The sequence below is a fragment of the Chionomys nivalis genome, chromosome 1 (genome assembly GCF_950005125.1).
Source record: "Chionomys nivalis chromosome 1, mChiNiv1.1, whole genome shotgun sequence".
Lineage (NCBI taxonomy): Eukaryota > Metazoa > Chordata > Mammalia > Rodentia > Cricetidae > Chionomys > Chionomys nivalis.
Window position 1 is genome coordinate 114,291,469 of NC_080086.1, and position 27,520 is coordinate 114,318,988.

The 27,520-nt window shown below is 34.9% G+C and overlaps 1 pseudogene; it reads left to right on the top strand.

Annotated features, from left to right (window-relative positions):
• LOC130883216 (glyceraldehyde-3-phosphate dehydrogenase-like) lies at nucleotides 1-27,520 on the top strand (annotated as a pseudogene).

The following is a 27,520-nucleotide window of genomic DNA, read 5'->3' on the forward strand; positions in this document are numbered from 1 at the left end:
ATGGTGCTAGAGAAGGAACAAGAGACCTACATCCGCATCAGCAGGCAGCTGGAAGAGATAGAGACGCCGAACCTGGCTTGCGTATTTGAAACCTCAAAGCCCAACTAAGTGATGTACTTCTTTCAACAAGGTCACATCTACTCCAAATAGACCACTTGTCCTAATTCTTTCAAGTAGTGCCACTCCCCATTTGCCTATGGGGGTCATTTTCAAACTACCACACAGGCCAAGACTTTGTTTATGTGGTAATATTTCTAGAATATAGACTGCCTAGGAACACCCCCAATTAGAAGGCCTTTAAAGGCTTACCCCTTACCTAAATTGTGAACATCTAATGTTCTCTGGGGGTTGGTGCACTGACATTTTCTGTCTATAAATGAAAAATGTCTTTTACATTTTTTAGGCTCTGTACTGATTCAACTCCCTCTTCTTTCTTCTCTCCCACGTTTAAAGATCTTAAATTCTCTGTCTTATAAAATGAAGGAAGAAAGAATATGAATGAGCAGAAGTTTAATTTTATTTTTCTAATAAAACTTCCAAAGAAACAGAACACCAAAAGAACAGTAGATAGAGGAAAGATGGAAAAGAAAAGTAGAACATATCAATCTCCATTTGATCACTCTGTAAGAGCAAAATCTAAAATAACAATGGTGATTCGGTAAATACCCTGCTGTAGTTGCATTTTGTTCTCTTCCTTTTTGTAATTTTTTTGAACTTATTAATGTTGTGGTAAAACTGTAATGTTGTGGTAAAAATATGAGGCTGTAGCTGCTTTAGTGAACTCTTCGGAAGAGTTTTCTCTGAGGCCTGGAACATGATCTCCTAGTTCAGCTAGCTTCTTCTATGGCCATCTTTTGTCAGAAGTTAGTTGAGGGGACTCTTTGCACATGACTCTCCTACAGTTGGATACAAATTCAATTGTTAGAATGTTGCCCTTACTCTAGATTATTTCTAAGTTATATATAATATAGATTCATTTAAAATGAGGGATCATGGAAGAATCATGGAAGTAGCAAAATGAAAGATAAAGGACAACATTAAAAAAACCCACCACCACAAATAGCAAAAGGAATACAAAGTTAGCTCTAAGATAAAAGTAAATTTGAAGCAAGTAGCATTTTTTTTAAATTTCCCTGTTTCCTTCTCCTAGCACATTTATTAGTTTTTATGCTTAAGCAATTATTTATTACTAGATTGCTTTTAACAACTTACTAAAAATAAGAAATGCTATGTTTGACATATTTTTAATTTGGGAAATTTTTTCATTTGTTTCAGCAGTTGGAAGTAGAGCCAGTGTGTTTAATGAACTAATGCCAAAGTCTTAGAAGCAAATATTGAGGCAAAATTATAAACATTATGCTTACAGAGACATATCAATGAAATAAATCTCATGCTTTATTTACGTTTCTACTCTGTAAGTTCAAACAAGTGTTGATTTCATTACTGATACCAATAAATATCTTATAACTAAGCAAATAAAGACAGCAGTAATATTTTGTCTCAATGCAAAAATAGAATTAATGTGATATAAATGGTGTGCATTGAAAAATATTATTTTCACTCCTCACTTCATTTTATTAAAATCTCTAATTAGAAGAGACCAAAATGTCATGCTATGCTAATTACATAAAATACCTTTCTTTTAGCTAAAAGTTACTCAACTTGTGCTTGAATGCATTATTGACAGGGAATTTAAATTCTGTCAGACAGCCCACTCTCCTATTGGCCAAAAGTCTAATAACCAGCAAGGCTATCATTGTGCTTCAACTACATTGGTTCACCCCTGTGTATATAAGCACAAGGACTTCTGTGTGAGAACACATTGCTGTTTCTTCTATCTGTTGACCCATTGGCATTCTACACAACTCTCCTGTCAGTTTGTGTATTAACTTCTAACCATTCATTGTAAGATCCTTCAGTTATTTCTAAATTATTAATAGTAGACAAGTTTACCATCCCTTCAGTACACCAGTGCTTAATTTTAAAATAATAAATAGAAATCTCAGGAATTAAAAATGCTACAAAATTTGAGGACAAGTCACTAAAAAAAGAATATATGCTGCATGGTAAATTTCTCCTAACACATTTAAAAGGGCTTCTCTGTGATCCCAAAGAATAAAATAAATATTTGTATAATATAAATATTGTATATTTATTTCCTGGTCCTGGTCCAGAATGCTGGAAATCATAAGAAATAAAATTGTTCCTGGCTCTATGCTTGAATAGGAGGAAAATGATAAAAGGAAAGTGACACAAATAATATATATAAGTGAAGAAATATTGGGGGAAAGTGTCTTGGTTTTATGTAAGATGGGTCATTTGTTAAAGGCACTTGTCATCCATCCTAACAACCTGAATTTGATGCCTGTATCTCGTGAAATGAGAGAACAAACTCCCTCAAGTTATCTTCTGACCACCACTCACATACAGGGATACAAGGATCCCCATTCATCTCACACACAAAATGAACAAATAGATAAATTTTAAATAAAATTCAAGTATCTTCAAGAAAAATAACAGTGAAAATAATATGAATTTGACTTTGTTCAAAGTAAAAATAGCAATGGTTTACCACCAAAAGAGTATCCTAGTTTTAATTCTTTGGTGATATCCGCATATTTAGGTATTGAATTATGTGTTATATAAGCATGCACGTATACAAATGATTACAACTATATAAAATGCGTTATGAGAGACTGTCTTCAAAGGGCTTAGTGCAGGAAAATGCTGTCACATAATTGCATGAACAGCAGACTCCAGTTTTAAATGAATACAGATTAGATGCTCAGTTCCCACAGGTTCTAAATTTCCTGTGATCATTTTACATGGAATTATGGAAAACTGGTTTCTTTTTCACAATGTAAATCTTCAGGACAGAAAGAACCCAGCCAGGAGCTTCCATTAGCACCTCTCTGCAATCCTTCCACCTATGAAGCAGAATGACTGACAGGTTCTTTTATGGTCACCAGATACAGAGAGACTGAGGAAAATTTGCTTTTCATATTTTACTATGTATTCAACTATTAAGTATGGTGTGCAGGAAATTGTAATTTAGAGTGCACTATTCTTATTATCTGATTACTTAACCATTTATGTTACTTGTTAAAGTTTATTTCTATGTTTATTGGCTATGTGCCGGCTACTGTTATGTCAACTTGGCACAACCAGTCATCTAAAAGGAAGGAACGCTCAGTTAAGATGATGCCTCCACAAGATCTAACTGTAGGGCATTATCTTAATTTGTGATTGATGCAGGAGGACCAAGCCCCTTGTGAGTAGACTCATCCCTGCGCTGGTAGTCCTGGGTTCTATAAGAAAACAGATTGGGTAAGCTGTGATGAGCAAACCGGTAAACACTATTCCTCCATAACCTCTGCATTAGCTTCTGCCTCCAGGGTCCTACCTTATTTGAGTTCATGTCCTGACTTCCTTGAGTAATGGACTAAACTATAGAAGTGTAAGCCAAATAAATCCTTTCTTCCCCAAGTTGCTTTAGGCCATGGTGTTTCATCCTAACAATAATAATCCTAATTAGGACAAGTTGTTAACTTTAAACATTGTTACTATGCTCCTTTCTTAAACTTACATATATTCATATAAAGAGCAAAAGAGTAATACTTTCACATGAAAGGAAAACAGCAAGAACATTTGAATGTTTTCACATATTTACGTTTTATAATATTTAACATATTTGGATGCTAAATGGTATTCTTTTTAGTTTTCATAAAATAACAATTTATGCAAAAAAACATCCAAGGTTTCTTACACAATAATCTAAATTTAAGAACCCATAGGACTAATTTCATTTTCTCATCTCTGGGCAATGTATAGTTTTCTGACATTTCATTAAATGTAATTAAAATATGCTATTCGTATCCTTATGAAGGTGCATTTAAAATCACTGCTGTATAAACGATGCAGGTTTAAATAACTCAAGTGTGTTATATTAACAGAACCATCTGCTCAGCTCATAAAATGCTTTCCTTTAAAATGGAAGCTCTATAATACAACAAGATTAAATCCAAAATGAGAGATTATAAAAGATAGCTTTCATACCTCATAAATAGTGTGTTCCTAGATCACTTAGCTGCAATAGCATGTTTGGAACTCCCATCTTCTTGAGTTCTGACAACTCTCAGGTGTCTGGCTTTCTGTTTGTGATTCTAATTTGGAAAAATATTGTGTGACTTTGTTTATTTTGAAGTAATTTACAATGATTCCCCACACAGAGTTTTAGCCCCCTTTAAAACTTCTATGTCTATCCAGACATTATATTTCATTGTTCTCATATTTTTTTCCTTGTTTTTTTCATATGTTACAGTTTTCCAGGATCTACACTGGTAGAAACCAAAATATTTAAGAATGTTCAATTGCCAAACCATTCTCATATATTCCTCTTACCCAACACACATCTAGATGGTATTACTGTGTACAGTAGAGAAGGTTGGAGAATGAGCCTCCCTTTGAGTTAGGGTCTGTTCTATTTTACTCAGTAGCTCAGTTTCAAAGTCTGACAAAAAAACCCTCTTAATTGTCTCCAAAGTGCACTACTTAAGAAATAATACTCAAATAAAACCAACAGCAGATGAGATGTTTTATAGCTTTCTAGAATTCATTTTTGTGCTTGTTGCCATGGTCACCACTTCTTAGCTTTCATTTTTCTGTTGTTCACATTTGAACTGGTCCTATTATTGCTCACATTGACTTTCTGCTTGCAAAATGATTGGGCCCAAGGAAAAATTTTTATTTATCATTTAAGAAATTAAACAACATACCCAAAATATGAATGAAATTTTCTATAGACTGCATGACTTCAGCAGAATTTAGAAGCATTTGACTTATTCACAGTGGTTTTTATCCTTAGACAACATATGTACCAGACCATTTTATCTTTGGTCATATTGGGATACATCTGACATCTAAGGAGACTCAAGAATAATCATTCTTATACAGTTCTGTAAAATGCTTAATTAGTCTGCCATCTTATAAAAGAAGCACATATAAAACAATAATTCCAATCTCAACAGAAGTCTGGAACTTCCTATTCACAGGCCATATTTATAAAAGAGACATGATAAAATAAAACACAAGCACTTCAGTTTAGTTAGGAACACTGACTGTGATGTGGGCTCTACTTTGCCATAATAAGCCTTAAATTAAGTTCATTTTGTTTCTTTGGTTTCAGCACTGATCATACAGCATCTTGTGTATACTAGGCAAATGACACAGCACTGAGAAGGACCACCAGTCACCATCCTACTTTGGAATGGAATTACTTTATATCGTAGAATACTAAACATCAGTGTCAAATTATTTTTCTAAAATGTCCAAGATTTTATGTCTTACTTATTTTCAGGGGATTATTAACTTTCTTAATTTTATAGATTTTGTATTTCTTTTCAGTTTATAGAATGAAATTGGGAGTTTGTCATTCAAGTGATTCTGGTCTCTTAAGATGTGAACAGTAAGAACAATTCAACAGTTAAGTGTACTGGCTGTTCTTTTCTCCAATGGACCTGGGTTTGAGTCCAAATCTCCACATAGCAGCTTGTATATATCTGTAACTTCAGTTTCACACGATCTGAAACTATCCTCAGGTCATGAATCACGCAAATGGTGTACAGACATACATACAGGTATAACACTGGCATAATGATTGTTTTTAATGGAAAGAGCTCAGTAATTGAGGCACTAGATAATGATAGTAGCTAGGGCTAAGGAGTAACCAAAAGGCATGTTGAATTCCTGTTGGTAACACGCATAGAAATGTAGTCAACAATTCACTAACATGCATGCACCTGCCTGGATACCTACTAAAAATGAATTTAGTTAAGGAAATGATCACATATAGATATTATACAAAACACAATTTTAAATGATTTCTTCATGTATATTTTAATGGAAAAATATACAAATATTAATGAATGAAAAGTAACCAATATTAAATAGCATGTTACATCTTTGCTAAAATGACAACAAACAGGAAAATACTGTTACAATAGTGTATGCTACTATAAGTTTTTTAGAGATGTTTATAAGATAGAAACTGAAAGATATGATCTGAAAAAATAAACCTGAGATGAGCTAGTTCTCTTGGCAAAATATCTCTGCTTTGGCCTGTGTGTTCCTCAACAAAAACGTAAACTTAATGAGCAGGATCTGATATATAAAATTAAGAAAGTGAGAATTTTTATCAAATACCTTCTAGCAAAATTGCAGGCAGACTTCCATATAAATATTCAGTTTATTATATTGAAATAAAACATTAAGTATTATTTGTATTTGCCATATTTGTAATGGAAATTGCTTGGATAGAACTTGTTCTCTTGCATAAAATATTGCTATAAATTTTGGTTGTCATTGTTATTATTTTTAAAATTATGTGCAGCAGGACAGGAACCAAAAGCTACGGAGAAACCCATCTCGAAAAATCAAAAAAAAAAAAAAAAAAAAAAAAAAAAAAACATGTGCACCACAAAAATTTAACTTTTTTCTTACCCTAATTATCACAAATACTGACTCAGAACTTGCTAAATTACTTATTTATTTTCCATATATCCCAGAAAAATTAATGCAACTGAACTATAAACAATAAACAATACTGATGTTAGTTATTAAAATCAAAAAGCCAAATTAACAATAACTAAGAAGAAAATAAAGATCAATTTGTAAAAACGAGTTAAATTCTAAAAAATTTAGACACTACTAGAGTTCTATGTTTTGATTGTCCCTTCTTATTATGTGTTTGTCTCAAAAAGATACATCTCTCCTACATCTCCACAATGGGGTATAGAGTCTGAGTTTTTTAGACTCACCTTGTAAAGTGAAATAATTAATGGAAATACTGTTGATGCTAAAGAAAATTGAGGAATCAAGTCCTGTGTTTATGAGAACATGAGCAGTGGGAGTACAAGGTAAACCATTCCGTCAAAGTTCTATCTTGAAGAGCAGGATTAGTGGTAGTCCCCAGAGTGCAAAAGGAATCTGAAAAACAGAATCAATTCAGATGGGTAATCTTACCTACTTCCCCTATCCAGGCGAAAGACTATATGTTTTTCTTTGGGTTCACTTTCTTATTTAGCTTCTCTAGGATCACAAATTATATGCTCAATGTCCTTTATTTATGGCTAGAAACCAATTATGAGTGAGCACATCCCATGTTCCTCTTCTTGGGTCTGGGATACCTTACTCAGGATAGTGTTTTCTATTTCCATCCATTTGCATGCAAAATTCGAGAAGTCATTGTTTTTTACCGCTGAGTAGTACTCTAATATGTATATATTCCACACTTTCTTCATCCATTCCTCCATTGAAGGGCATCTAGGTTGTTTCCAGGTTCTGGCTATTACAAACAATGCTGCTATGAACACAGTTGAACAGATATTTTTGTCATATGATAGGGCATCTCTTGGGTATATTCCCAAGAGTGGTATTACTGGATCTTGGGGTAGGTTGATCCCAAATTTCCTGAGAAATCGCCACACTGATTTCCAAAGTGGTTGCACAAGTTTGCATTCCCACCAGCAATGGATGAGTGTACCCCTTACTCTACAACCTCTCCAGCAAAGGCTATCATTGGTGTTTTTGATTTTAGCCATTCTGACAGGTGTAAGATGGTATCTCAAAGTTGTTTTGATTTGCATTTCCCTTATCGCTAAGGAGGTTGAGCATGACCTTAAGTGTCTTTTGGCCATTTGAATTTCTTCTGTTGAGAATTAATGCATAAAGTACTAGGATATTAGTACTACAGTGGAAGTATCAGTAGCTATATAGTACAATATGGAATAAATTCCACTTTGCAGATAGTTTTGGCCAGGAAAAATTGCCGTGCTTCCGACCCAAGTTTTCTCCATTTTCTCCTTCATATTGATTTAGAGTATTTCCTTATTGAATACTTCTTCTTTCTCCAAAGCATAGTTTTACACTTCTATTCCTATCCAACCCATATGTTCCTGGCTATCTTGACTTCCTCAAAATTCATTTCTAGTAACTCCAGTAGCTTTTGAGCATTACAGATTAACTTTTGAGATATCATATTAAGGAATAGACTGTGTTAACTGTGTGGATAAATATATATGTGTACACACACACACACACACACACACACACATATATATATATATATATATATCCAGAAAATAGTATTCATAATCATCTCATGTTTAGATAACCTTGTTAGTAATTGAAATCAATGAAACTTCAAATGACACATATCTTGTTCAGAAACTTTAAACAGCAATGTTAACTAGATTATATATAATTATTTATCAGATGTGGTTTTTCACATTAACACAATAGCTAACATTAAAAAGAAAACAAATAAAATCATAGTTAATTTAATACAGTGATTCCCTAGCATGCAAAAGACTCTATCTGGGACTGCCATAGAATCAAGTCAAGTGGTAAACGTCCTTAATCTTACCATTTGGCAGGTAGAAGCAGGAACATCAAAAGCTCAAGGTCTTCCTCATCTACATCCTAGACTAGGTTCAAGACCAGAAATTACCCCTACACACACAGGAGAGAGAGAGAGAGAGAGAGAGAGAGAGAGAGAGAGAGAGAGAGAGAGAACTGTTGTCATACATACATATATACACATAAACAACTGATAAATAAACAAATGGCTAAAAGAACTGTCTCACTTTGTAAGTCACATTCCAGAATAAAAACTCCTGTTTACTTTTCCAGTTTAACATTTATTTTTCATCACTGGGGCAGTAGGATGCCATCAGTGCTCTCCCATTGCTTATCACCTTGGAAGAGCTGGTTAAGTCTATTCCAGTGGAGTAGAAAGTACAATATGTTTCCCTCTCAATAAAACATCCCAGTCTTGTGTTTCTCTACATTTGATATTTCTATGTTTGTTCTCAGTTACAGGCTTCTTTCCTCTGCTGGGACTCTGCCTACTTATTCCTTACATTCTTCTTACATCTTTTGCTGGTTCAAAAGGTCAAAAACTTAAATTCTTTTTTTATCCTAAGATAAAGAAATCATGTCCTTGCTTCTCCTTCAATTCCACAGTTCTGTGTTTGACTAGAAATCTCTCTCAAAACTTAAACTTAGCTTTTCTTATCCAGTTTCTTACCTTATACTGATTGCTCTAAGTGGGACAGTCTTGTTCTGTCCCCATAACTGAATACAAAAGAGGGAGTTAGTATTGCCCAAATTAATTAAATTATTGAGTTTCATAGGCATCAGTTCTATAAAATTGACAGAGTTGACAAGTATCACAAGAGACATAAATAGCTTCTTTTTTTCTCTTTGTATTTTCCACAAATTTCAACCAACCTTGTATCATATTAATGGTTAGTTTTTCTCTGTGCTGGGCATGAGTACATTTTCTCCCTTATCTTTTCCTATTTTGTTTTTACTGAAGTATCCCTATAATTTCATCATATTGTGTAGCTTCCTCTTATCTGCTCTTTTCCCTTGTTATGCCATCTATTCTTAGACTCTTGCCTTATGTCCATGTGACTCTAGTTTCCAAGTCACTGTAGCTGCTTTCTGCTTTCAGTGGCTTTTCTGTAGTAGAATAACATTTTTCATACTTTCTGTGGAACACATTTACGAAGATCTCTAATGAGCACTTAGAATTTTCACTATTGAACTAATGAGATAATCATATTACTCCCCTAGCCTACTGTACTTCATTTCCTATTTCTGGAAATGTCATCTTAGCTCACCAAACTTACCAAGTACTGCTGGTGCCCTGATGGCTGTCTCCTCTCTCATCCCACATGCCATTGTTTTAGCACACAAAGTTTCTATATTGAGTGTCTTTGTAATCTTAAATTTTATTCTAGGAGAACTTTCACAAGCCACATAGTTTAATACTTTACCTTTCAATTTTTTTTTCTAGGTGTTCTTTTTCACTGGTTGTTTTTTCTTTTCCCTGGGACTTTCAGGGTCTTTCATATTGTTATTAGAATTGTCATTCTATAACTCAGTCTTTCTAAGTCTGTATCAAAATTTCTTTTAAGAATCATTAAAAATCCTCTTGCTTGTTTGCAATGTTATTTACATTTTACCAAAAAGTCTATTAGTTTTAATTGAATATTTTTATTTACTTTGCAATCTGACCACAGTTTCCCCCCTCCTTTCATTCACCCTTGCCCCAATTCCATTTCGTCTCTGTTTCTGTTTAGAAAGAGGCAAGGCTTCCTTCCATAGATATCATCAAAGTATGCCGTAACAAGTTGCAGTAAAACTAAGAACTTTCCCTTGTATCAAGACTGGCCAACAAAACCCATTATGAGAAATAGCTTCCAAAATTCAGTCAAAGTGTTAGGGATGGTGTTCAAACAGTATTAATAGACAAAAGTACCCAACTGTCACATAAGTCGGTTCCACGTACACTTCCAGGTTGTCATTTCAGACTCTGTGAGCTTCTATAAACCAAGATTAGCTGTTTCTGTGGGATTTCTTGTGATGTCCTCCTCTGGCTCATACAATCTTTTCTCTCTCTCTTCAGCAGGATTCCCCTAGCTCAGCCTAATGTTTGATTGTGGATCTCTTCATTGCTGAATTAGTAATCACTCTACGAGTATAGCAGAATATTATTAGGCATTATTATGTTGATATTATTTTCCCCAATAATATTTGGTTCTATCCTATGTTTCTGGGTCATCCAGCTTTTGGGTCCTAGCATTCCAGGTAGTGTCAAGGGTGAACTAAATCTCATGACATGAGCCTCAGCCTGGGCCAGTTATTTGTTGGCTACTCCCACAATCACTGAGAAATCTCTACCCCACCAAATCCTATAAGCAAGATAGACTGTAGCTCAGAGGTTGTATGACTAGCTGGAATCCCAGCCCATCCACTGGAACACATGGCTAGTTCAGGCTACGTGTTCCCTGTTGCTAGGAGTCTTATCGTGGGTCATATTTGTAGATTCCTGGGAGTTTCTCTTGCACCAGGTTCTTATCTCATCCTGAAATGTCCCCCTTTCCACTCATCTCTTCTGGAACCCTTCCTCTCGAACCACCCAAAACCTGATCCCTCATGCTCCCATCTCCCTCCACTCACTCCCAGTCCAACCATAAAGTCTCTTCTATTTCCGCTTCTTAGGCATATCCATGTCTCCCACTTTGAGCCCTCCTTGATACTGAGCCTCCCTGAATCTGTGATTGTAGCATGGATATCCTTTACTTTACATCTAATATCCACTTATATGTGGGTATATATCATATTTTCTTCCTGGGTCTGGGTTACTTTACCCAGGATGATTTTATTTCTAGTCCCATCCATTTGCCTTCATATTTTATGATGTCATTGTTTTTAACAGCTGAGTAATACTACATTGAGTAAATATATCACATTTTCTATATCTATTCTTCAGGTGAAGGGAATCAGCATTATTTCCAGGTTCTGGGAATTATGAATAAAGCTGCTATGAAAATAGTTGAGCAAGTGTCCTTGTAGTATAATTAAATATCATTTGGGTATATTCCCAAAACTGATAGAGCTAGATCTTAAATCTCAGAGTCATTTTGATTTGTATTTCCCTGATGGTTAAGGATGTTGAACATTTCTTTAAGTGATTCTTAACCATTTGAGATTCTTCTGGTGAGAATTCTCTGTTTCTATCTGTACCCCATTTTCTAATTGGATCATTTTTTTGAGTCCAGTTTCTTGAGTTCTTTGTATATCTTGGAAATGATCCCTGTGTCAGATGTGGGATTGGTAAAGATCCTTTTCCATTGTGGTTTTGTCATATTGACAATGTCCTTTACCTTCAGAAGCTTTTCAGTTTTATTAGGTCCCATTTCTTAATTTCCAATCTTAGTGTTGTGTGCAACTGGCATTATATTCAGGAAGCTGTCTCCTGTTCCAACTACTTCAAGGCTATTGCCTACTTTCTCTTTTCTTTGTCTTCAGGTTCATTGTAACTGGATTCATATTGAGATCTTTAATTCCCTTGGACTTGAATTTTATGCATGGTGTTATATATTGATCTATTGCATGGTTGATATATTGATTGGATTCTTCTACATGTCCATATCCAGTTATTTCAACACCATTTGCTAAAGATGCTTTCTTTTTTCCATTGTATAATTTTGACTGTTTTTATCAAAAATCAGGTGTACATAGGTGTGTTGGATTATGTCTTGGTCTTCAAATTGATTCCATTCATCCAACTGTCTGATTTTATGTCAACGCCATGCTGTTTTTATTACTATAACAGAGCTCAAATCCATAAGGGTGATAACTCTGAAAGTACAAGATTTTCTTCAGATATCCTGGTTTTTTTCTTTTTCATATGTAGTTAAATACCGTTCTTTCCAGATTTGTAAAGAATTGTGTTGGACTTTTGATGGAAATTGCATTGAATCAGAAGATTGGTTTCGATAAAATGGCCATTTTTACTATGTTAATCCTACCAATGAAAGATCATAGGAGATCTTACATCTTCTCATATCTTTTTCAAATTCTTTCTTCAGAGACTTGAAGCTCTTTTCAAACAGGTCTTCCACTTGTTTGGTTAAAGTTACACCAAGATACTGTATATTATTTGTGCTATTGTAAAGGGTGTTGTTTCCCTGATTTCTTTCTCAGCCCATTTATCCTTTGAATATAGACAGTAGAGCTATTAAATTTTTGAGTTAATCTTGTATCCAGCACTTTGCTAAAGTTGTTTATCAGTTGTAAGTTCCCAGGTAGAATTTTTGGGTTCACTTATGTATATTATCATATCATTGGCAAATAGTGATACTTTGGCTTTTTCCTTACCATTTGTATTACTTACCTTGATCTTTGTAGTCTTACTGCTCTCCTAGAATTCCAAGTACTATTTTGAACAGATTGAATGAAAGTAAACAGCCTTGTTTTGTTCCTGATTTTAGTGAAATTGCTTTGAGTTTCTTTCCACTTAATTTAATGTTTGCTGTTTTTTTAAGTATATTACTCTGATTATGCTTAAGTATGTACCTTGTATCCCTGATCTCTCCAAGACTTTTAACAAGAAGGGGTGTTAGATATTGTAAAAGCATGTTTTAAGCATCTGGTAAGATGATCTTGTCTTTTTTTTTAAGTTGGTTTATATGGTAAATTCCTTTATCATATATTGAGCCATCACCGCATCTCTGGGTTGAAGCCTACTTAGGATGAATAATACTTCTGGTGTGTTCTAAGAGTCAATTTCCCAGTATTTTAGTGAATTGTTTTTACAATGATGTTCCTGGGGGAAACTGTTGTACAATTCTCTTTGTTTGGTTTCTCTGTAGTTTGGGATTCAGGGTGACTGTGGCCTTATTAAAAAAAAAATGACAACATTCCCTCTGTTTCTATTTTTTTTTCACAAATTTGAGGAGTATTGGTAGTATGTCTTCTTTTTCCTCTTCCTCTTCCTCTTCCTCTTCCTCTTCCTCTTCCTCTTCCTCTTCCTCTTCCTCTTCCTCTTCCTCTTCTTCTTCTTCTTCTTCTTCTTCTTCTCTTTGGTTGGGAGGATTTCAATTACTACTTCTGTTTCCTTAGGGGTTAAGGGTCTGTTTAAATTGTTTACCTGATTTTGATTAAACTTTTGTATATGGTATATATCAAGAAATTTGCCCATTTTATTTAGATTTTCCAATTTTGTGGAGTACAGGTTTTTGAAGAATGATCTAGTGATTCTTGGGATTTCCTCAGTGTCTGTTGTTATAGGCCACTTTTTGTTTCTGATTTTTAAAATTTTGATATTCTCTCTCTGCCTTTTAGTTAGTTTGCATAAGGCTTTGTCTATCTTGTTGATTTTTTTCAAAGAACCAACTCTTTGTCACTAATTCTTTGTATTATTCTCTTTATTTCTATTTTATTGATTTTTAGCCCTCAGTTTTTGCCATCTACTTCATTTGGGTGTGTTTGCCTCCTTTGGTTCTAGAACTGTGAAATCATTAGCATGAGATTTCTCTAAATTCCTTATGCAGGCAAATATTGTTATGTATGTGTGATTTAATTTAATTTAAACATTACTAATTTTAATTTTTTTCCTTTTTTTTTCTTTTTTACAAATGTGGGTGCCCTTGTATTTGGGGCATAGATGTTCAGAATTGAAGCATCATCTTGGTGTATTTCTCCTTTGATGAGTGTGCAATGTCCTTTCTTTTTGAGTTGATTTTTATTTGACGTCTATTTTGTAGATAGCTACAATAGTTTTGTTCTTAAGTCTGTTTGATTGGAAAACTTTTCCTAACCTTTTACTCTGAGGTAATGTATTTCTTTGATATTGAGGTGTGTTTTTTAAATGCAGCCAAAGGATGGGTCCTGTTTTTGATATTATTTTGTTACCCTGTGTCTTTTCATTGGAGAATTGATCCCACTAACATTGAGAGATATCAATGATCAGTGATTGTTAATTCTGCTATTTTTGTGTGGTAGTGCTAGTGTGTGTGTATTTCCCTTTTTTGGATGTTGCTGGTGTGAGATTATCAATTATCTGTGTTTCCTTGAGTATAATTAATTTCACTGTGTTGGTGTTTTCTTTCTAGAATCTTTTATAAAGCTGAATTTGTAGATATAGAGTTTATATTTGACTTTGACATTAAATATCTTGCTTTTTCTGTCTATGGTGATGGAAAGTTTTAATGGTTATAGTAGTCTGGCTGTCATCAGTGATGTTTTAGAGTCTGCAAGATGTCTGTCCAGACCCTTCTAGCTTTTAGACTCTCCACTGAGAAATTAGGTGATTTTGATAGCTCTGCCTTTGTATGTTACTTTTTCCTTTGCTCATGTGGGAGAATTGTCTGTATTGTGTCAATCATGTTTTAAAGAAATGCTGATTGGCCAGGCAGAAAGTATAGGTGGGAAAACCAGACAGGAAGTAGAGGTGATGCGATGAGAACAGGAAAATTCTTGGAAAGAGGAAGCTGATTCCTGCCTAGACTCTGAAGAAGCTAGATGTGAGCTGCCCTGCTGAGAAAGGTACCCAACAATTTGGCTAGCATAGATAAGAACAATGGGTTATTATGCTATAAGAACTAATAAGTAGCCTGAGCAAATGGGCCAATCAGCTTTATAACTTACAGAGATCTCTGTGTGATTTTCTTTGGGGCTTACTGGCTGTGGGGTACTGGGTGGGACAGTAACCCCAACAAGCAGGCCCCGTTAATGTTATACTTTGCAGCTTTTACTATTCTTTCTTTATTCTGTATATTTTGATTATTATGTGGTAAGGGGACTTTTTCTAGTTCAATCTATTTGATGCTCTGTTAGCTTCTTGTATGTTTATAGGCATGTTATTCTTTAGGTAGGGAAAATTTTCTTCTAATATCTTATTAAATAGATTTTATTATTCTCCTTCTTCTATTTTCATTAATTTTAAACTAGGTCTTTTCACAGTATCCTAAATTTCTTGCCTGTTTTGTGTTAGGAATATTTAAAATTTAACATTTTCTGTGAACAACGAATATATTTCTTCTACCATATCTTCAAGACATGAGATTCTCTTTTCCATCTCTTTTATTTTGTTGGTCATGTTTGCACCTGCACTTCCTGTTTGCTTATGCAAAATTTCCTTTTCCAGAATTTGCTTAGTTTGTGCTTTCTTTATTGCTTCTATTTTCATTTTCAATTTGAACTTTTTCTTTCAACTGTTTGTTTTTTCCCCAATTGGCTTTCTTGCCATTCTTTAAGAGATTTATTGATTTCCTCCCAATTTTTTGTCTTTTTCTCTATTGCTGTAAGAGATTTTCTATTCCATCTTCTCTTAAGTATCTCTATTATTTTCATAAAGCTGGTCTTAAGGTCATTTTCTTGTGCTTCAGCTGCATTACTGGAATGTTCTGGTGCTGTCATAGGATAATTGGATTCAGGTGGTACCATATAGCAAATATTTTTTGACTGTGTTTGTACCCTGGCATTTGGGGATTTGGATTTGGGATTATCAGTCTAGGTGTTGATTCCTGTATTTATCTTTTTTGGATATATGTTTTATTCTTTGTTTTCTATTTCTTTTCTTGTCTTCTGGCCTAATTTCCCAACAGTTCTGGTTATAGGCTAGTCTTAAGGTCCAGTACTATGTCTCCACAGGGAATTTTAAGGGCTTGTGCCCCTAGTTCCATTCTGTTTTTTGCATATAATGTGTTTTATTTTATAACCACAGCATCATGTGGTTTTTTTTTTTTTAGTTTGTTTATATGGTAAATTATGTTGACAGGTTTTTGTATGTTGAACCATCCCTGCATATCTGGGATGAAACCAACTTGATCATGGTGGATAATGGTTCTGACGTGTTCTTGGATTTGATTTGCCAGTATTTTATTTAGTATTTTTGCATCAATGTTTATGAGAGAGATTGGTCTGTAGTTCTCTTTCTTAATAATGTCTTTTTGTGGTTTGGGTATCAGGGTAATTGTACCTTCATTAAAACAGTTTGGCAATGTTCCTTCTGTTTCTGTTGTGTGGAATAATTTGTGGAATGTTGATAATAGTTCTTTGAAAACCTTGTAGAATTTTGAGTTGAAACCATCTGGTCCTGGGCTTTTTTAGGTTGGGAGACTTTTGATGACTGTTTCTATTTCTTCAGCAGTTATATGTCTGTTAAATTTGCTTATCTGGTCTTGATTTAATTTTGGTAAGTGATACTTATCCAGAAAGTTGTCCATTTCCTTTAAGTTTTTCAATTTTTTGGAGTACAGGTTTTTTGAAATATGACCTGATGATTCTTTGTATTTCCTCCAATATCTGTCTTTTTGTCCCCTTTTTCATTTCTAATTTTGTTAATTTGGATATTCTCTCTCTCTGCCTTTTGGTTAGTTTGGATAGAGGTTTGTCTATTTTGTTGATTTTCTTGAAGAACCAACTTTTTGTCTCATTAATTCTTTGTGTTGTTGTTATTTCTGTTTCATTGATTTCAGTTATTTGATTATTTCCTGCCATCTAGTTCTCTTAGGTGAGTTTGCTTCTTTTTGTTCTAAAGTTTTCAAATTTTTGGTTAATTTACTAGTGCGGAATTTTCCCAGCTTCTTTATGCAGGCCTTTAGTGCTATGAACTTTTCTCTTAACACTGCTTTCATTGTGTCTGATAAATTTGGGTATGTTGTATGGTCATTTTCATTGAATATCAGGAAGTCTTTAAGTTCTCCCTTTATTTCTTCCTTGACTCATTGATGATTCAGGTGAGCATTGTTTAATTTTCATGTGCTTGTAGGCTTTCTGGAATTAGTATTGCTGCTGATTTCTCATTTTAAACCACGGTCATCTGAAAAGATACATGTGGTTAATCCATTTATTTGTATTTGTTGAGGTTTGTTTTGTTACTCAGTATGTGGTCAGTTTTTGAGAAGGTTGCATGAGGTGCTGGAAAGAAGACATATTCTTTTATGTTTGGATGGAATATTCTATATATGTCCGGTGTTAAGTTCATTTGAATTATAACATCTGTTATTACCCTCATTTTTCTGCTCATTTTTTGTCTGTCTTTGAGGTTGAGATGTGTTTCTTGTACGCAGAAGAAGGATGGATTCTGTTTTTGTTTCCAATCTGTTAGCCTGTGCCTTTTTATAGTTGAACTGAGTCCGTTTATATTAATGGATATTAATGGGAAGTGATTGCTAGCTCCTGCTAATTTAGTTTTCATTGTTGGTAATGTTAATGTGCAAATTTTTCCCTTCTTTGAGATTTGCTGCTATGAGACTATCAGTTGTTTTTGTTTTTGTTGATGTAGCCAACTTCCTTGGGTTGGAGTTTTCCTTCTAGTATTTTGTGTAGAAATAGGTTTGTGCCTAGGTATTGGTTGAATCTAGTTTTGTTTTGAAATATTTTGCTTTGTCCTTCTGTGGTGATTGAACATTTTGCTGGTATAGTTGTCTGGACTGGCATTCGTGGTCTCTTAATGTCTGCATAATACTTGACCACAACCTTCTGATTTTCATTGTCTCCAATGAGAAGTCAGATGTAATTCTGATATGTTATTTGACCTTTTTCCTTTGCAGCTCTTAATATTCTTTATTTTGTATGTCTAGTGTTTTGATTATTATGTGCTAAGGGGACTTTTTTTTATTCAGTATGTTTGGTGTTCTGTAAGCTTCTTTTATCTTCATGAGCATATCTTTCTTTAGGGTAGGAAAGTTTTCTTCAATGATTATGTTAAATATATTTTCTGTGCTTTTGAATTGAACTTCTTCTGATTCTTCTATAACTATTATTCTTATGCTTGGTCTTTTCATGGTGTCCCATATTTCCTGGATATTTGGGATTAAACTTTTGTTAGATTTAATATTTTATCTGTCTTATGAGTCTATTTCCTCTATTGTATCTTCAGCATTTGAGATTCTGTCTTCATCTCTTGTATTCTGCTGTTTGTGCTTGCATTTGTGGTTCCTGATCATTTTCTTATGATTTCTGTTTCTATAATACCCTCAGCCTGGTTTTCTTTATTGTATTTATTTCAGTTTTCAAATCTTGAATATTTTTTTTCATATGTTTGATTGCTTTTTCTTGGTTTTCTTAAAGGGATTTGCTGATGTCTTCCAATTTTTTGTTTGTCTTTCCCTCCATTTCTTTGATGGAATTTCTTATTTTCTCTTTAGGAGTTTCAAACATTGTCCTGAAGTTACTTTTAGGTCATTTTCTTCTGCTTCATCTATATTTGTTTGTTCAAGTCTTGCTGTTGTAGGGTCTTTAGGTTTTACTGGTGTTGTGTTGCTCTTTGTGGTGTTGTGTGTGTTCTTACCTATTTTACTCATCTTTTCCTCTAATAGTTGTTGTTGGGGCTGTCTGTGATTCTGTTGATTAATCTTCTAGGTGTCAGTAAATCCATGGTTGTTCCTCATGGTATAGTCAGTGCCATGGTTCTAGTTACCCCATTGGTCACCCTATGTTCCTGGAGGATGCTCAATGCTCCTAATTTTTGCTCCACTCCCTTGGAGTTTGCTGTCTCAGGCCTGTTCTAGCCTAGGTTATTGACTCAGACCTGTTTCTGTAAATGTACCATGTCTGCATCTGTTCCTACAGAGGTCCCTGTCTTGGAGTTGGTCCTGCAAAGGACTCTGGCTCTGATCTACTTCCATGGAGTTCCCAGGCTTGGGTGTGCCCAGACCCACAGTGGTCCTGGCCCAGATTCACACTTGGACTCACAGAAGTTTCTGGTTCCTGCCTTTGATATCCTAGATCAACGCCTGAACCCACAGAAGTCCTGACTCAGGCCTATGCCCTCAAAGATCCCAGACTCATGCCTAAACCTACAGAAATCTCTGGTTCCTTCCTACTCCCTCAGAGATCCCAGATTCACACCAAGACCATAGAGATCCTGGCTTAGGCCTAGTTCCTTGGGGGGGGTCCTAGACTCAAGCCCAGACCCACAGGGATCCTGGCTTTGGTCTACTTCCTTGAAGTTCCCAGATTCATGTCCAGACCCAAAGCCGTCTCTGGCTCTGGCTCACTCACTCAGGGGTTTCTCCCCTGTACCTGTTCCTGTGGAGTTTGTTGTCTCAGGTCTGCTCTGGCCCAGGTTGCTGGCTCAGTCCTGGTCCTCAAATGTCCCTGGACTGGATCTCAGGCCCTCTCTAGCCTAGCTAGTTGGTTCAGTCTCTCTCCCATGGATCTCATCACCTCAGGCCTGCTATGGCCTAGGTCCCTGGCCCAGTTCTGCTTCTACAAATGTCCCTGAATTCGCTCCTGCTCTCATGGAGTTCACTGTCCGAGCTGCCTTTCTGGCCTGGCAAGATGATAATGGAGCCTGCTGCCAAGCATGGCCATCTACTTTCCATCCATGGGACATATCCCATGGTAGAAGGGAAGAAATGACTCCTGTAAATTGTCCTCCAAACTCCAAGGTGTTTGCCATGGCATGTAGGTGCTCAGTTTCAGATGTTTAGTCCATTATCATCATGACAGGGAGTATGGTGGCATACTGGAAGATGTGACACTGGAGTAGTAGCTGAGTCCTATATCTTGCAGGCAACAGGAAATCCTAAACTGGGGGTTTAAACAAAGATTTATTAATAAAATTTTAAGGTGACTGTGAAGTTTAATGAGAAAATATTGCATCTTTACTAATTAAACTTCAGTAGAAATTTTATATTTCTTTTGAAGCAAAAGAAGACAACAAACTACACTAATATTAATTGGCCTTATGATGCTATCACAAAAAAATTTAATGCCAAATGTTGTTGCTGTGGCAGATATTTCAAAATGCAGTGTACATACATGCCTTACTACTTTAAAACTGCAATTTTGATTAGTTCCATTGCTGGAACTTTTATTTAATATTAATAAAGAAGCACATATTGAACTACATTTTAAATTTATATTTTAAAAAAGTTTTATAATTATATTAAAATATAACTGTTTTATTATAATTTTATATGTTGTATTTTGTGCTTTTAACAGTATTTTCTGGTAAAGGATCCATGTGTTTCACCAGAATACCAGGAAGAATCAATTTACAAACCTTGCCACTATTTGTTTAGCATGAGAACAGAAAACCAGAAAACTATTCCAGAGTAAAGTAGTCAAACAACTGTCAGTCCTTTGGAGCACTCATTTCTTTGTAGTAGACTAGTCTGGGTTGGGCTTACCATACAAAATGTCACCCTAACATTCCTCCTCACAACTCATATTATCTATAACCTAGGTATTCTGCTGTCCTGAATTAAAGTTTGTTATAATTAAAATGGGAGGGAAATACAACATCTCATGTGCCATGATAACTTAAAATCCTAGACTTCAATGAATTTGTTCAATGGAGTTGGAAAACATAGTTTTGGGTTACTAGTGTAAGCACTAACTCAGCTTGTTATTTTTCTTGTTAATTCATTGTTCCATTACTTTACCTACAAAGTAACAGACTTCATTGAGAAATTTAATGACCAGCCTGGAAAATTTCCAGACTGAAAAAGATAAGTGCTAATATATAGACATAGACATGAATAAGTTATACTATGTATTATAATTACAATAGTATGTGTCTATTTAGAATATATTTAGAATTCTTATTGCAATTTGTGTACATGTCATGATTTACATCACAGTTGTTTTATTATACATATTTGGAAGAAGAAAGTACGTGCAAGTTTGCCTTGTAGGGAAGTATTAAGAGGACTCAAAACACAAGTTGAGTTACAGAAGAAGAATGAATAAAAAGGCAGATAAAATTATCTGAGGCAACAGCAAAATTCCCCTTCTTTGCTATTAAAAGTAATATAAATTTATATATTAAAAAAGAGCAATAAAAGGCAAAATAGACCAAAAAAGTATTCAACTCATTCAAACTTGCCTAAATGCAAAAGAAAAGTAAATGCCTTGGAAAAACAACCTCAGGGAAAAAATAAGACATATCAAACAAAAAACATAAAAATTAGAATCATTTCACACTACGACCAGAAATTATGGTAACTGGAACAAAGTACAACAGACTTCATAATATACAAAAGGAATTTTAAGACATATCTGCATCCTCAAACATGAGGATTAAAAAAATAAAAAGTTATTTCACAAACCATGTGACAAAATTATAAAGGTTTTCCAAATATAAGGTCATTCAGGTACACACCTTGTAACTCAGAGGCCACAAGATATTTTGAAATAATATTAATTTGACTGACATAAGATCCACCACTGAATTTCTGTATCATTTTATTTCCATTCCTCTTTAATATATATTTCATAATACAGAAGGATAATTTCATACAAATATGTTGTATCTTTCTGAAAAAGTTTGTGTAAAGAAAGTTATCTGGCTACCTTGGAATTCTTATAGAACATTGCACTTAGGATATACTTAGCAATAGCTTATAGATTACTCATCTTGGGAGATGAATGCTCTTATTATCTTATGTTAACACACAAATTATTCTCTAACATTTGAAGGTATCTTTGCTAATATGATTTCCCTAAAGCACACATATCCATTGAGATAAGAGTAAAACTGGAAATATCATCTATTAAATTGATTGATACATAAGAAAAGATGAAAAACGTACCTTTTATCAAATAATGTGCAACCTATAAAATGTAGAACATGAAATAAAGATGGGCTAACCGCCTATATGGGGTTAACCTGTAACTAGACTTATTCTTTTATTTCCTCAGTCACAATCACTGGCTCATTTCTATGCCCTTTATTTCTTCAGCTTGCTTTCTTCTGTTAGCCAAGGAAAAGCAGTGACGCGACTTCCAAGTGAATGCTTTAGACAGAAACTCAAAGGGGACTTTGTATCATAATGAGTAACGTCACTGTAATCATCTCCTTAATGAATGTGTCTCACCCATTTAACAGGAAAATAATTAAAATAGTAGAGCCTAGTGTTGTAAGGACACCATGAACACTCTGCACAGTCTATCTGTGCAAAGCCCTTACATTATTAGCATTTAGCAGATATTGACTTTGATAAATGTTAAATATACTCCCAGGAGTGTGATAGTAGCAGACTGTATATTGCAGTGAGATAGACATTTGCATGTGTGGGGACAACTGAAAGACAGATTCTGTTGGGTTTTTCAGTTTTTTATTTTTCAACAACTTAATTTTAGGTTCATCTTCACACAACACACAAAATAAGTATTTGTGTCTGTCATTTTGCAATAGCTACAGCAGTTATAACAAACCTAACATGCAAACAATGTTTAAGAAGTACCCATTGTATCTTAAAATGATAAAATAGTGGATTCTGTAGTAGATACTTGTCTAAAGATACTAATTGGCTTTATAGTAAGGGAAATTTGTAGATACTATGAATTATCCATTAACATATTTGTATATTTAGTAACTCATTAAAGGAAAAATTTGTAAGAATTATTTAATGTAGTTCTAGTATTATTTAGTTGCTTATTTTTCATAGAATCTTGAGAAAGAGAAACACTTTAACTATTTTATATCATACAGCTTACCTTCTCCATGAAAATTTCAGGTAATCTAAGCTAGTTGTAGTTCACAGAAAACCCAATACTGAGTTTATATCTTCAAATATATTTTACAAGTATATCTTCCTAATACTTTCCCAGAGTCTACCATTTCTTCTGAAAAAATAATATCAAGGATAAATGATGGAAAATAACAGGTAAAGATGAAAAAATGAAAATTATTAAATCAGTGAACTCATACTATGCCCCAAAAGGATGAACACATGAATTTACAGAGGCCTGGAAAGAGATGATAATGCTAATATATTTTTATGTTAGAATTGCAAACCCCATAGAACTTTAAAGCAAGGACATAAAAGTTAACTTTAGCTACACTGGTTACATTCTAAGAAGGATGAAAGCAGTAACAAAAGTTAACAAAAAAATGGGTTTTTCTGTCTTCTGATGAAGGAGGAGCTCATGATTTGCTTTTTGTAGCATCCACATTGGCTTGAAGGGACTCTGCAGTGAAAATTGTGTAGCTTGTGGCTATCACTCACCCTATTCGAGCTTTCATTTAGAAAGGTAAAATTTAGCCCCTGGCCTCCTGGACTCTTGCTCTACATAAAGATAATTGGATTCTAAAAAGAACAGAAGCTAATTTGTAGGTTTAATATAGTGCTTCTTTTAGATAGTAATAAAATCTTTTTCTAAAACCCTAAGTGCACACTATCATTAACATAAATCAAGTGGTTCCCAACCTCAGATCTGAAGGAAATTCTTTAATATTTAAACCCTTAGAGATATCGCAGTGTACATACACTTACCTCCCAATTCCCCATTGTAGACTCAGATAATACTACTTTAAACTTTGTTAAGAATCCAAGGGTTTTCAGGAATTAAAATGTGTATGCTAAGCCCACTGACTTGATATAAGCTTTTTTCACTTTTTGTCAGGAGAGGAAGGACACTGCTGATCACCGGTTGCTAGGGTTATGTTTGCTTTATGAACAAGTATATTTTTGCGTGATTAAATCTACAGGAAGTGTCAGTTCCAACCCGTAAGAAAGATTAAGAATGACATGGCAAGATCCACAAAATCCAAAAGTACGTACAAGCAACCTGTAATGTCTCTTGCAAGGAAAAGCAAGAAATGGCTCTCTAGTGATTAGCTTCCTTTTGTTTCTTTTTATATCTCCTTCCTTTTCCTATTCTCTAGTCTCCCCCTCATCCTCTCCTCTCTCTCTCTCTCTCTCTCTCTCTCTCTCTCTCTCTCTCTCTGTGTGTGTGTGTGTGTGATTTTCATGTGCATATCCCTGGCAGGCATGTATGGGTGTGGAGAGCAAAGGACAACTTCAGGAGGCAGCCTTAGCCATCCACTGTAATTGAGATAGGGTCTCTCATTGTTTTGCCACTGCATTTTTATTACTTTGCACATTTCTGTAGAATTACATTTCTTCTCCCTCCATCTCCTGGTAGAAGCAGCAGGACTGTTCTACATGGGTTATAGGAATATGAGTTTAGGTTTTCATAGAATGTAGCAAGTGATTTTATATACTTAGCCATATCCTTATGCCATTTTGTTAATCTTACTAAATAATATTTTCACAAGTTTTTAACCAGAGTCCATATATACTACAACAGGAAACATTATGGTTTGATTCAGGTTTTGAGCACATCAAAATCATTTTCATTCTTCCTGAATGGCAATATCCTGCTACAATAAAACCTTGGAAGGATAAACTATTTCCCAATAATGAGTATTCTGTGATGCTGCAATCACAGTGTATCATCACTGGTAAGTAAAAATAAGAATAAATGCTAGTCATAACGCACATCACATTAGTGTCTAATATTTTACTTAAAATGCTACATAATTTAATTCACTACCATTTTTATCACATATTGCTGCATAAAATATACTTTTTTTGCCTCTTTTAACTACCTTGGGTGATTATAACTGTATTCAGTGAACTGTCTACATCTACTATATATAATTAGACAAGTTTTGAGATAGTTATTTGCTCATGACACCCGAACCTTACTTAAGATAATGAACATGTCAGCCATTCAACTGAGTTTCCTTATATTCCTCTTTTGCTTTGCTTCCTCCATTCCCTTATCAAATCCCCAGGCAAGCAGTAGTTTATCCTTCACTAAGGACTCATTCTTACTTAATGGAATTGAATATAAGTAGAACCATAAACTATGCACATTCTTTAGGCTTTTATCTTTCATGGATCACATATTTTGTGACTATTAACAGTCTGTTCCATTTTAAAGCCACATAGCAGCCCATTATACTGGTGAGTCAGTGTTTTCACACATTTAAGAATCTGGCTTACTTTCTAGTTTGAGGTTACAGGTAAGTGATGGATCATGAACATTGCTTTGAAAGGTCCTGTATATACACATGGCTGCACATCTCTGAATAAATAACTCAGTGTAGAAGTAAAAATCACTAGCTAGAGTAGAACACTAACTGCCAAGATTTTCAAAATTATGGTAAAAATGTATGTTCCTACCAGAAGATTATAATTGGGGTTTTTCTGCCTACCTTGGAAATATTTCAGACTAACTTTATCTATTTCAATAGTTTGTATTCACGTAACAGTTGGGTTTGATTTCTGTTTTCATCATAAGTCGTTGGTCTCACATACTGAAGTTTATCTCACACTAACACTAATCTGTATTTGGTATTCAACTCTTACATATATTTGTTAAGTTTTTACTGAGTATTCATATTGTGATACTGCAGGTTTTTTTGGTTTGTTTACATTTCAAAATAATAATGTTTCTTTCTAGTTCATAGAATCAAATAAACTTTTTGTTTGGATTTTACATCTGACACATTTACTAAATCCATGCATTACTTATAATAATTATCTTGTGAGACAAGCCTCCTTCTGTCACTCACACTGCCCTTAAATTTTAGTGCAGTCCTGACTGGCTTTAAGCATGCAAACCTGTGCTTTGGCTTTTTAAAATAGATGCACTATGGCCCGGTCTTTGTGGTCACAGTCAATTGTTCATTATCTAAGTCAAAGTTACAAAGCTTATCTCCTATGTTGTTCTTTGTTATATTTTCCTAAGAATGTGTTGGGATGTTTAGTATGCTGTCAATACCTGGCTGCATTAAATTTTGTATACACAGCACAATATTTATTATTTACTTTATTGTTGTTATTTATGTGTAGGAGTGCTTTGCTTGCCCATATATATACCACATGTGTCGCTTGTGCCTGTGGAGGCAGGAAGAGGTTATTGGATGCCTCAGGATTGGATTTATAGACTGTTGAAAGCTGTTATGAGGGTGTCTCTTCAAAAGCAACAATTGCTCTTAACTGGTGATCCAATTCTTCAACCCTCTAGTATCAGATTTTAAAAGAGATCCTGGTAACTTGAAATCTAAGTATTTTATTTCTTTGTCATCATAATATTACTGATGTAATATTCTCAAATGTAGATATCCTCAAATCAGCATCTAATACATAGAAGCATCCAACTGGCTAGTGGAGGGAGATGAGAAAGTTCCATTTTGTAGCTTAATAATAACTAATTTTCTTTAGTTTTCATTCAAATAATGGAATCAAAAGTACAACTTGGGTGAAATATAAAAAGAGTTATACAGCTCTCTGTTCCTCCCTGTTTTACAGACAACTGCATATTTATGTTTAGTGCCAGCCTCTTTCCTGAGACAGGGTGGTGAAGTTTGGAGTAAATGGATTTGCTTGTATTGGATGCCTGGTTTCCAGGGATGCCTTCAATTATGGCAAAGTAGACATTGTTGCCATCAATGATCCATTCATCGACTTCAGCTGCATGGTCTACATGTTCCAGTAAAGGCACAGTTAAGGCTGAGAATGGGAAGCTTTTCCTCAACTGGAAGGTGATCTTCCAGAAGCAAAATCCTGCTAACATCAAATGGGGTAATGCTGTTGCTAAGTATGTTGTGGACTCTACTAGTGAGTGTCTTCACTACAATGGAGATTTCTGGGGACCTCTTGAAGAGTGGGGTCAAAAGGGTCAACATCGTTGCTCCTTCTGCAGATGCTCCCGTGTTTGTGATGGGTGTGATCCATGAGAAGTATGACAATTCCCTCAAAATTTTCAGCAATGAAATTCTTCCTGCATCGCCAATTGCTTAGCTGCTCTGGCCAAGGGCATCCATGATGACTTTGGCATTGCAGAAGGTCTCATGACCATAGCCCATGCCATCACTGCCACCCAGACTACTGTGGATTACCCCTCTAAGAAGCTGTGGCATAATGGCCATGGGGCTTCCCAGAACGTCATCCCGGCATCGATTGATGCTTTCACGGCTGTGGGCAAATTCATCCCATGGCTGAATGGAAAGCTCATGGGCAAGGCCTTCCGTGTTCCTACCCTCAATGTATTCATTGTAAATCTGACATGCTGCCTGGAGAAAGCTACCAAGTATGAAGACCTCAAGAAGTTGATGAAGCAGTCAACTGAGGGCCCACTAAGGGGCAACCTGGGTTACATTGAGGAATAGGCTATCTCCTGTGATTTTAACAGTGATGTTCACTCTTCCACCTTTGATGCTGGGATTAGCATTGCTCTCAAAGCTAACTTTGTAAAGCTCATTTCCTGGTATAACAATGAATTCAGCTACAGCAACAGGGCTGTGGACCTCATGGCCTGCATGAACTCCAAAGAGGTCCACCTTGGATCACCCATCCCAGCAAGGATACAGCACATGGAGAGAGGCTTTCTGCTGCTGAGCAGTTCTTATGTATAA